Source organism: Trematomus bernacchii, unplaced genomic scaffold, assembly GCF_902827165.1.
Source record: "Trematomus bernacchii unplaced genomic scaffold, fTreBer1.1, whole genome shotgun sequence".
In the NCBI taxonomy this organism is placed as follows: domain Eukaryota; kingdom Metazoa; phylum Chordata; class Actinopteri; order Perciformes; family Nototheniidae; genus Trematomus; species Trematomus bernacchii.
The window spans coordinates 267,428-279,712 of NW_022987714.1; positions in this window are offsets into that span (position 1 = coordinate 267,428).

Below are 12,285 nucleotides of genomic sequence, written 5' to 3' on the forward strand. Positions count from 1 at the left end.
TTTTGTACCAGTGGAAAACAAGACATAAATGTAAACAAACTATTATGATCAAAGACTTTATCCATGTAAGATTTCAATTAAATGGTCACGTCATTCAGCAGGAACACGTCACAGCCCTAAGAGCAGCTGAAACTTGAGTTGGACTTGAACCTTTTTCCTGTAATGCCAAGTTTCACTCCTAGCCTGGAATTTTATAGTATTAGAGGAATGTTGGGCATTCATAAACCAGTTGCGTCTCCTCACGTCCCGGCTGCAGATCAGATCCCTCGCTTTCATTTGTCCCAAAGTCTATTTTGGGATGTCGTTACTGCTCTGGTCCTCTTTGCATGCTGATTCCTGCTGTACTGTCCCTTCTCTCTTTCTCCGTCTCCTGTGTCTGTTATGTTAAAGGATATTTTCAGAGTCCATACATTGAATCAGTTTTTGACGCTGTATTTGTTTTTTTCCCATAAGATAGAAAACAGCCCTGTGTTAATAATGCTGCATTTGTGGGGGGCGTGTTGTTTTAAGTAACAGTGAGACAAAGAAATATGATCCAGGAGGGACATTTTCTTTATGCATCTGTGGGTTTGAAGGCTTATTAAAAGCTGAAGAACTGCACAGTTAGACAGGCTTTTACAACTCTGGGTAGTGAATTGTTTTAGATTTTGTTTCGAGGTAGAAAAATGTACAGTATCTATGTCCACCAGCAATATGTACTTGCATGTACTTTACTAATCACACAGTATTTCAAGTAAATGTTTACATGTTTTTACAAACTCCAATACTTTAAATATATTATTCTGTGAAAAGTACTGTTACTCTGATACTTGAAGTACATTTACCTGATAATAGAGTGGTGCAGGGATGACGTATTTACCCGGAAGTAAACTGCGCATGGGTTCCCTCGACAAAAAAGCAATGGGATTTCCCCATAGGATTTTGGAAATAAGGTCTGTGGAAAACAAACCTGTTTGATAAATACACGTTTTGTTCAGACGGATAATCTCCACATGTCTACCCTACTTTTATAATTTTCAAATCATAAATATAATCGCCAGAAGCAAAATGATAACGTTATGCTATAAACGAACTACAGCCGAGTACAGCAGGGTCGCACGACTTCAACGTCACGCCAATTTAAGATCGATATTAAAAAATACAGATTAAAAATTGTACAAGTTGAAGCGTTTCCTTTAACAGTTTGCAAGAGCGCAGGTACTTGCTCTCAAGCAGAACAGGGCAAACAAACTTAGCGGGAGTGTTTACGTGTTCGGCGTAATGACGTACAACGTCCTCGACAACTTCTGTAGTCCTATTCAGCCACTTGTTAACAAGCATCGTTTTTCAGACACGTAAACTCTTCAAATATCCCCAGTGGGGTCACTGCCGATGTATTTAATGTCGTAGAACAAAACGTGATCCGTCTCTTAAATCTGTGTCAACCACAGACCTATTTTCCCAAATCCTATGGAGAAATCCCATTGACTCTGAGACGAGGGAACCGGTAGTGGTAAAATGCTAACTCACTTCCGGGTTTTAGGACTCGTCACTGCACCACTCTATACTTCTGTACTTTATTGAAAGGGGTCATTCAGGGCCGCCCCTCCCTACAGGCCGATCACGCAGACTGCGTGGGGCCTCACCTCGCGGAGGGGGCCTCACCTCGCGGAGGGGGCCTCACCTCGCGGAGGGGGCCTCACCTCGCGGAGGGGGCCTCATCTTGCTGAGGGGGCCTCATCTTGCTGAGGGTTCTTCATTTTGTGGAGGGAGCCTCATCTGAAGCGCAAATGCGGCGCACCGACAGTCTAATGGCGCATTTCCACTGCACGGCTTAGTACTACGGTATAGTTAGGCCTTGGTAGGCCAGGCTCACTTTATGCTGCATTTCCATTACAGTTTAGGAACTGGGGTAGTAACTATAGTAACGCAGTGTAGGCGGAGCCGTGACGTCATCTTCAATGCGAAACACAAAACCAACATCAGCCGTTAGCTGTTAGCACTCAGAGCTTACAGCTCCTCATATCTGTTCAGAAACTAGACAAAAGTTAAACAAGTACAAACCACAGACTGCCTGTGTCATGGTGAATACAGTCGCTGGTTTATTTATGTTTGTATAGGCCGTTGTTGTGAGTGTGGACGGTCGGAGCATATACTGCGTTAGCTTAGCCAATCTCCATTCAGAAAACATGCATTTTAAAAGGTTTTTCGCCTGCCGTCTGTCTGCAGACTTGTCAAAGCATTAATTAATGGTTTTTACTAACCGGTATCGGTATGTTGTTACTTCGGCGTAATTTTGAAACGTGTATTACAATTAAATCACGGTAAAATATGTTCATTTTGTTGTAGTTGCCAGCGATTCTCTCACTAGTTTAGCATACTCAGCCCGGTTGTTGGCCTGGAAAGAACCTCGATTTTGGACAAAACTGTGAAAAAGTACCCGCTAGCCGGAACTACGCCTAGTGGAAACGCAACCAAAAACGGCATGCTTAAACCGCGCTCCGCGCTGTAGTGGAAATGCGCCATAAGCGCGCCACAGTTTTGCCGCTGCGAGGCTCCACTAGCAGAGCGGTGTGACTGTCGTTACAGACTGTGAGTGTGGAGCTCTGGATTTATTGCGCTTTTTATTTCTGTAACTTAACACTTAAACACAGGCAAAAGTAAATGTTCTGATGGAAATAAGATGAAATTACCATGGCAACAGAACACTGTGTCTTGGTGATGTTTCCACAATATTTATCTGCATGCGATGTAAATACACAACCCTTCAAGCCAGATACATTTTTCATAAACATGGCTCTACTCTCCGTCATTGCCACATTTCTGCTTTGGTGTTTGGATGAAATTCAGAAATCTCTCGCTTTATTTTACCTGTGGACATCAGATGGCGTTCCCCAGCTAAATGAATACAGATTATCATAAGAAGAGGATCTTTGTATCTCTTATGTGCATGTGTGTGTCTCTGTGTGTGAGAGAGAGAGAGAGTAAAAGAGACACCAGATTTTGATGTGTAGCTCTAAATTGGTTTCACATGAGCTGGGCACACACTGCATCAGCAGATTCTCTGATCAAATTAAGCAGAGATGAGGGGAGAGAAAAAAGAGGCAGCGGTTGTACTGATCTATAATTCAATAAACAGGACCAAGCAGGGGCAGACAGAGGGGATGCTGTGCTGCCTTCATCTCTCAGCTCTATATCTGGTCTAGCCCTTCACTGTTAACCCATGAGCCGGAGACACACAGGAGCACACCTCCATCCATCATCAGTGCCACCGCTGACACACTACACACATAAAGTTAATACAAATGCACAGGAGGAAAGATGTGGAAATAATAATATACTTTATCTTACCTTTTTATTCCCAAGCAAAGGATATTTATATATTTGTTGTAATATACTTTATATCATACTAGAGTTGAAACCATTCGTCAATTCATAAATCCAAAATGTCAGTGAATAATCAATCAGTTTAGTAATCTTTTCAAGCAAATAGACTCAAATTTCTCTAGCTCCAGCTTCTATTTTTTCTAATTGTCTGTTTTTCCGTGTCTTATTCTTCAGGTTTTTGGAAATATTTTTGGTCAGACAAAACAAGCTGTACTTTACTTTGCTTTTTGGGATTTTAATGAGACATTTTTCCTATTTTCTCACATTTTAGTTGCAGAATTAATAAACAGCCATTTGAAAAAATAAATCGACAGATAGGTGGTTGATCTTCTTAAAGACTTTACTCTGTAAGTTAACAACTGTTGAGATTTGTTCTGCAGAAAGATTTAGGGTTAAGGATATTATAATTCATATTACAAGTTAAAAGGATTATTTGATTAGTAAAGTGACCGAAACTGCCTAACTTTCACTAGTGACATTACCCTGGTCTCTAAATATGATACACATTTTGATCTATTTTCTGACATTTCACTACCACAATCAATAAACAAATCTTAAATTAGTTGATAACTAAATAAAGATAAATAAATAGAAGTTCTATAATCATTATGGTTTTTTTGATAAAGATTTGCTGTTTACTCTCTTAACTTGATAATGAACCATTTTATCTCTGCATTACTGGAGGTTATTTGGAGCTGAATTGACGATGAGTTGATTGAATTAATCGATAACTGTTGGACAATCGATTATTTCAGTTGTTTTTCAAAAGGTTAAACATTCATTCCTTGAAGCTGTTTCTTGAACAAAGCCAGCAATTTCAAGATTTTACTTTGTAGACTGCGAAGTTAAATAGCAAATAAGATATTCAAACTTTAACTCTAAAAGAAAATCTGTAGAATAATGGATTATTAAGGTCCATCTAATCTTATTTTATAATGAAAAATCATTTCTTCCATTCTGACTATTATTACTACTATAACTTATTCAAATAATAATAAAAACTTCAACATTGTTGTTCCCAAACTGAAATATACTGTTAATCTACATGCATTGTGCAAAATATAATACATTAAAGATTTCGATTTTTTAAAGTAATTAAAATCAAAGCTTATATCATCTCAAAAAGATCACTTAATTAATAAATATTTCAATGGGATTGTGCAGAAAATAGATCAAACGTTCTACATGTGGAAGCTTGAATGTGGAATATAGTTATCGCTCTGCAGTGTTAACATATTCATGGAGGTGCCTCGCTTTAATAACGAAAAATGTAAGCAGCACCCACGATTGTTCAAACATGGGACATATGGAAGACTTCAGAGGATGAGGCTGAACACTTGTGGACACATGCTGCAAATATCACGAGATCACACACACACGCACACGCACACACACACACACACACACACACACACACACACACACACACACACACACACACATACACACACACACACACACACAATAGTAATGTATTCAAAAAGAATAAACATCTCTGCGGCGGCCTTAAATGTCTTTATATTGAGCACTAGTTGATGACAGATAGAAGACATGAGCAAACGAACACAGGAGTTAATGAAGATAACGAGCCTCTTTGTGCAAATTGATTGCAGACATAACATTGTTCCATGTGCAGAACACTCTGAAAAGATTTCACTAATATCCTGCAATTTTGATTTTGATCTTTCATGTCATTGTAAAAGGCCAGATGTGCTTTGTCGCTGAATCATCATGAAAAGCAGCGAAGAATCCCACTCCACAGTTTTACAACTTTACTCCAGAAAATGTTGTATTCTAACATCTTCCTCATAGTGCTGATAATATGTTCTTCAACTTGTTGTTAGTCAAATATGATTGTAAACCATTTGTAGATCAAATCAAAGTGGTCTCCAGCTGCAGCAGGGCATCTTCTGAGCGATCAAAGAATCAAAGTCAAGTCCAGCCTAATGCGAGTCAAATGCTCTCCGTCTGAAAATAGCACTTGTTGCATATCCGTGTACTAATGTTTATTGTTTACTCGAGCCCTAATTCACCTCTCGAACATGCTGACATTTTAAAATTATAGAGCCAAATAACCTAGAGGACTGATTCCCCTACAAACGTTCAGATCATAATTAAATCAAATGCAGACTATATGCAAGACCTCTCTGGGATATCTCGGCCTAACAAAAGTATGTATCTGGTGTTCATGTCCATACAGCATTTCAGCAGGGAAAATGGCTGTGATCATTTAATTAGAGGTAACACGACTTGCATTGTGTTATTACATTTGACTTGGGTTTCTGAAAGCTTGGACCCAAACAAATACACAGGGAATTACTATCCACCATGATCTCTAATTTCTCCTTCTCCCGATATATCAGTCATGTTTGCTTAAAGTTGGAATGGTGACATTTTATTTATAGCATGGGAATCTATGCATATCAGCTGTCACTTGCAGACCATGCAAGGTAATAGCCAAAAATACGCCGCAGTTATTTGTCTACACAGGTCTCCCCTATCTTCCCGTTTGATACAGTTTAAGCCAGTGTTTGGATTGTAACAGAACACCATGTGTGTGCTGACCCAGCCTGATCTTCCCACAGCAGTGTCTGGACCAGGAGAGGCGATGTGCGCAGAGACGCAGCTCCAAAACCAAACAAACGGGTCTGAGGGAACATGTCTATGGATCCAGGGTTCAGCGCAGCCACACAAGGGCTCAGGGAGGACTCCTATCTAGATGGGGAAAGAGCCACATTCCCCTGAAATGAGCTTCTCTGGGATGAAAGCCTTGTGTGAGCTCCCCAGATGACCCACGACCCCGTCTGTATTTGTGCAGGGGGGAACCCTGATCCTGGCTTCTCTGCCTCCCTGCCGGGATCCTGGGGAGTCGGGCCGGGGTGGCCTGACAAGCCCACCATTCTGCCTTCGGGTGTTTTGGTTTTGGGGTAAAGAGAGACCCTCAGATGAGCCGGCACTGTCACAGCAGTAACCTTTCACCCCAGGAGATTCAGAGGTGGGCCATAGGAGGCCGATTCCCGGAGCGCTGTGCTATCCTGTGTCAGAGTTTGCAACACACTGATATTTCAGCAAATCTTGAGATCTGTTGTCAGTGTTTTGCTTCCAAACACATAAGATATTTTGATATTGGCTGAAAATCATACGTGTCTGAGGTCAAATTGCAGTCATGTGTTTTTAGCATATTGCACCGGCAGCATGGCGTCCACATTCTTTTTGCCAGTAGCTGAGAAGACATGGCATGTCTCAGCAAACTTGAGGCCAGCTCTTGAAAATCAAATCTGTGCGAGGAGGCGTTGAGAGGAGCTGTCATCAGAAACCTGTTTGCTCCTTTAATGTCTGCCAGCGACGGTCTGCTGACATCATCGCACCCAGCAGCCTCTGATAAAACGCTCGTGGGATGAGAGGTGCAGAAATGCAGCTTCACAGGTCAGAGTCTAAAAAAATCACTTTTACCACCAAACCTGACGGTGATACATTTGTGAAGTAAAGATGCTCAGAGTTCAACAGTCAATGTGCAGATTCAGGCCTGAGCGCAGAGTAAACGGGGACAACGCTGGCTAACCTCTGCCCTCCCCCTTAGGCTTTGCAGGATGTCAGTCAGCCCCAAACACACCCAATTACAAACAAACACAGATGCCCCAAATTCCACTTTCACTTGAAACAGTTGGCTGACCCCCCTTTACCCTCTGTTCAGGTTACCTCTACCCACTCTCACCCTCAGGCCAATGTTAATCCAATAGAGAGCTCACTTTAAAGGAGGTTGAACAGGAGGACACTGTGGGTGACTTACCCAACCCCCCCCCCTCCCTCCCCAACCAGACTGCATGTGTTCAAGGGGCATCTTGACCCGATCGTTATCGTTACCGTGACACACCCCAGGTTACCTATACCTCCATCCAACTCTGCATCACGACAGTTTTCCCCTCATAAACACTAAAACACAAAGTACATCTCAGTCAGATGGGAATGTCATTGAGCTTAGTCTTTGGTCATAAATCTAGTTGACAAGTTACAAAGTCATTGATTCATCCTCTGGAGAACATGAATGTTTGGAAAATATTTGGAAACGTTCCTATATTTTCGGCCGAAGCGTGGTTAAACGGGAAATGTGGGCCTGATTTTAATTGTTCAAAGATAACCAGACCATTTGGTGTGCTTCTGCAGGATTATCTGCCCTTCAATCAATCAATCAATGTTTATTTATATATAGCCCAATATCACAAATGTTACATATGTCTCAGTGGACTTCACAGTTTGTACAGAATATCAGTACGACAATACGACACCCTCTGTTAGGGCTGTGCAATTAATCGTATTTTAATCGCAATTAAGATTTTGGCCTGCCACAATTACGAAAACAACATAATCTAGGTAGGTTGTGACAGTGCACTACAACATATTTGATCTAATTAATTTTAGTCTAATTTATTTTTATTTATCATATTTATATATGTTTAGTAGCTTGTGGAAGTGCGCTCCAAAATATTTGTTGATCTTGTTTATTGGTATTTATTATTTTGATATTATTTATTTAAATGTATCATTTATTTTTGTATTGGTTTTTCAGTTTAATTATACGTTCAGGGTAATCAACAGTTAAAAAGATACTGTTCAAATTATTATTTGTTTTAAAGTTCAATAAATGGATGTTTTCAAAGTCAATGAATAATCGTATTTAATAATCGTGATATCAATTATTGACAAAAATAATCGTGATTATGATTTTTGCCATAATCGAGCAGCCCTACCCTCTGTCCTTAGACCCTCACATCGTACAAGGAAAAACGTCCAAAGAAGGAAACCCCACAGTTTAAAGCGGAAAATGGGAGAAACTCAGAGCAACAGAGGAGGGTTCCCTCTCCCAGAACGGACAGACGTGCAATAGATGCCGTGTGTAAATCGAAGAGATAATACATTTTACAGCGTAGGTAGACCAAATGTTTGGAAATGCATGTGTCTATAATAAGAAGATGAATCCACGAGGATGTCAACATATCCCTTATGTACTTCTAGTTTAGTGGAGCTGAAGCTTTGAGGTCACCAGACCCTTCTTTTGCTCAAAAACTTATTTTTCTTCTTTACTTTATCATCTCTGATAAAAGACCCCTCCCTCACTTAAACCACTTTTATTTTCTATCTATGTCTCCTCTGCCGCTCCATCGCAATGTCTGGATTTGGTATTACCACGACATCATAAAGAAATCCTGACCAAGTTACATTCCTGTTCATTGTTTTTCGGTTGGCCCTGCAGCTGTGTATAAAGCCCCCCAACTCCATTCATATTATTTTGCTGCTTATCGTCTTTAACTGACATGATCACAAATAAAAGCTTCAACTGTCATTTCTGTAATATTTACGCTTGTGTGAATAGTACCCCATCTTAACCTGAGATTCACAGAGATGGATCACATGGACTCCCAGGTACTCAGTGACCCAACAGACAAGGTTGCCTCGGAGGGACAAACAAAGCTGTACTCATCCTCCTAATTGTCAGGAATGTCCTCATTGAGACAAGAAAGAGGCTCATTCACATGGCGCTATAATCAGAGTCATGCTCCTCGCACTACATTTCAGAGAACACTTGTTGAACAACTGCCTTGTCCTCTTTTTAGATGGCTGCGTGTCCTACTCACCCCTGCAGTACCACGCAGGACAATGTTATCTCACTGCCTCGCCCATATCTCCATCTCCGTAATGCCATATCCGTTCACTGTCTCTTTCAACATCGTCCAACCTTCTGCTCTTCTGTTGCTTTGATCATTCTATTTGTTCATGTTTTGATTGTGTAGGAAAAAAACATCCAAGGAGAACTTACTGATCTCCCAGAATAAGTTAATTGGGGTTTTGTCAGGGGGTGAACCCAAGGGCATAGTGTGAAGGCTCAAGACATACAACTGCAAATTAGGGCAGTTTGTAAAAGGGCCCTCTGGCTGTTTACGGTTAGTCCTGAACAGGTACTGTACATTTGGTTTATCAGAGCACTGTTGTGGCAGTCAACTACATTGATGAGAGCGATGAGAGTGAACGTAAACATTAAAGTTTCTGCAAAACAATGCAGAAAGACACATACATCCACGGAAGGGTTGAGGAGAAGCTGCAATGTCTGTGTTCATCAAAGCAACAACTTTCACATTAGACTTCATTTATCCATTTTGTATATATTCTTTATTCTTTAATTGTTTCATTAGGCCAACTGGTGGGAAAAGGTCAAAGTCACTGTGACCTCAAAAAACTTTTGTTTGTTTCTTTTGGTAGAAACTTAAAAGTGGGGTAGGTAATTTTGGAGAAACCAGCTCGAGTGCGCTAGAATTTGAAAATACACAACCGGAAAAAATCTGCCACTTCCTCACAGAGCCCCTCCTCCAACACACACGAACGCGCACATGACCAATGAGGGCACGAGATACATTTGTGCACAGATGGAAGGCTGACAGGCAGGTAGGCCATCCAGTTATTTTAGCCGGGCCGGCTAAAATGATTGGTCGTGCTTTTTACAGTACTACGGCTTCCACAGATGAAATTTTTGTATGGATTTTTTGTCAAAGCACTTAAGATATTCATTGCTATCGGGATGTTAAGAGCATTCCATGGAATATAACAAAAAGTGTATCTCGAGCCGGTTTCTCAAACTTACCTACCCCACCTTTAAGAATTTAAACACATAATATGACAATTTCACACACGTTTAATAGGATAGAATTATAGAATGTTGAAGTGATGGCATGGGTGTAAACTGCAACTTGACTGGCTGGCGGAAGAATACAACCACGAGGCAGTAGTTATTTTAATTATCAGTATGTACACAACATCTGAGGGTTGATACCGAGAGTTCACTAATAGTAAAATAAATAATGGAGATATTATTTCCTTAAAAAACTCACTTAATGAGCAAAGGAATGGATATGTGAGATATCACAAATGAGTATGAGTCATTGATATGATGTTAGTGTTTGAGCTTCTATTACAGCCCAGCTTTGCTATGCTCTCACACACACACACACACACACACGCACACACACACACTCTGCCTGATGCTGACTTAACTGTGATTTGTGGGTTAAGATGTGATCTCAGTCAGCTGCAGTAGTCATCATTGTATCCAAGAGAATGTAACAATAATAGTGCCAAAGCTTTACACCATATAACTTGAGAATAGGGCCTCTGCTCTTCTTCTTGTGCTGCAGGGTATTACTGTAAAACTATCCAAGAGGTCTATCTTCAACAATATGACAGCTGGCTAGTGGGCTGACCAAGCATTGAAGACACATGTTGGATAATACACTTGTCTACCCACACGTTGGCCAAGATTTCTTTAACAATTCAGCTCTTCAAATGGTAGAGAATCTTCTGACATTTCTACAATCCTGGATTTGCGACTACCATTTTCTTCTATATTTTATAAATCGTCTTGACTTTTCTAATCCCACTGAGGGCTCGTGTCCCTTTCGGTTTAGTAATGAGCCATATTTCACAGACTTCAACTCATCTGGAGACTTTGATTTATTCTGAGAATTAGCAGACTTGAAGTAATTTATGGAACTATTTCACTACATCACTTTAAAGCTATGGAATGGGCCATTTTCATTTTCTTTATTATAATGCCAGCCATTTCCTGCCAAATTTGCATGAGCTGTGGCAGATTGACAGTAAACAGCTGTGTGAATGTGGGGCTAATGGGTCCACATGCAGGGGTAATATTTCAAGCTTGGGTACGTTGTGTCACAATTCGTAAAAAATTGTGTCACCGATGTTTCTGAATTTGAAGCCTTCTTCTCTCAGTTGTTGAAATCAGTTAAGTTCACGTGCTTGATATGATGACTTTAGACTGAAATTGGCCCACAACTTGATGTATCTCAGCAAAGGAATTCATGTAAATTCTGCTAAGAAAAATGAAATAATTGCAATGTTTTTGTCTTGTTGATCCCACTCTAAAGATAGTGACTCACATGGCGAACACAAGACATGGCCAGCCAGAGCAGTAAACCTTTAAACTGTGTAGTTCCTGAAATTGGTGGCCTGAACAATTAGAGTGGAGGGTCCACACAGGGGTGCTGGCAGGAGGCCGATCATGCCGCGTGATTCAGCCTGAAAGGTAGCAGCGATGATGGAGGGTCATGGACAAAGGATCCACTCACCAGTGCTCTTTTGCTTTACGCCTCAAACTCACGCGCATTGCCCTTCGATTGCTTATTGAATTACATCTAATCATTCAATTAAAGTCACATGGAGGAGCAGCATACGTTGTCTCAACTGAGCCACTGGACGCTGCATAACGGACTCTGTGTTGTTGTTCGTGGGAAGTTTCAAAACAAGAATCCTGAAATGTTAGCTGTGTGACAAATGTCTCTATCTCTGGCTGCAGTCGGTTCTGTTTGACGACGTCTTGGGAAAGCACCACCTTGAGTCGAGATCAAACACAGAATGTTCTTGTAAATACGTTCATTAATTTACAGTTGGCATAAAATGAACTCACTTGATCAGATGGTTTATTAAACTTACACAACATTGGCCTAAAAAGTGTTTGTCTATAGTTAAAAAGTTAATCAAATATATAAATGTATAATTAAATAGGGTCTGCAATTAGTGACCAATCTTTTTAAGATGGGAAAATGTGATCATGTAAGTGGTGTAACAATATAATCTGCTTCATGAATAATGTGTATGCTGTCCTTCCAGCATCTGTAAAGCTACATTCATTGTGAGTGCTTATTGTTAGCATTAACTGTCATTATCAGTTAATCTGCTTATCATTTTGTCGATAAATTTGGTCCATAAAATATTAGAAAATACATTATTGAACCTACCTAAAGGTTTTTCTTTTTCTTTTCTTCTCCTTCCAAAAAAATAGCAATTATTTGTTCTTTTACTAAATAACCTCTTTCTATAGTTATGATACAGATACCAAACATTTTACAATTT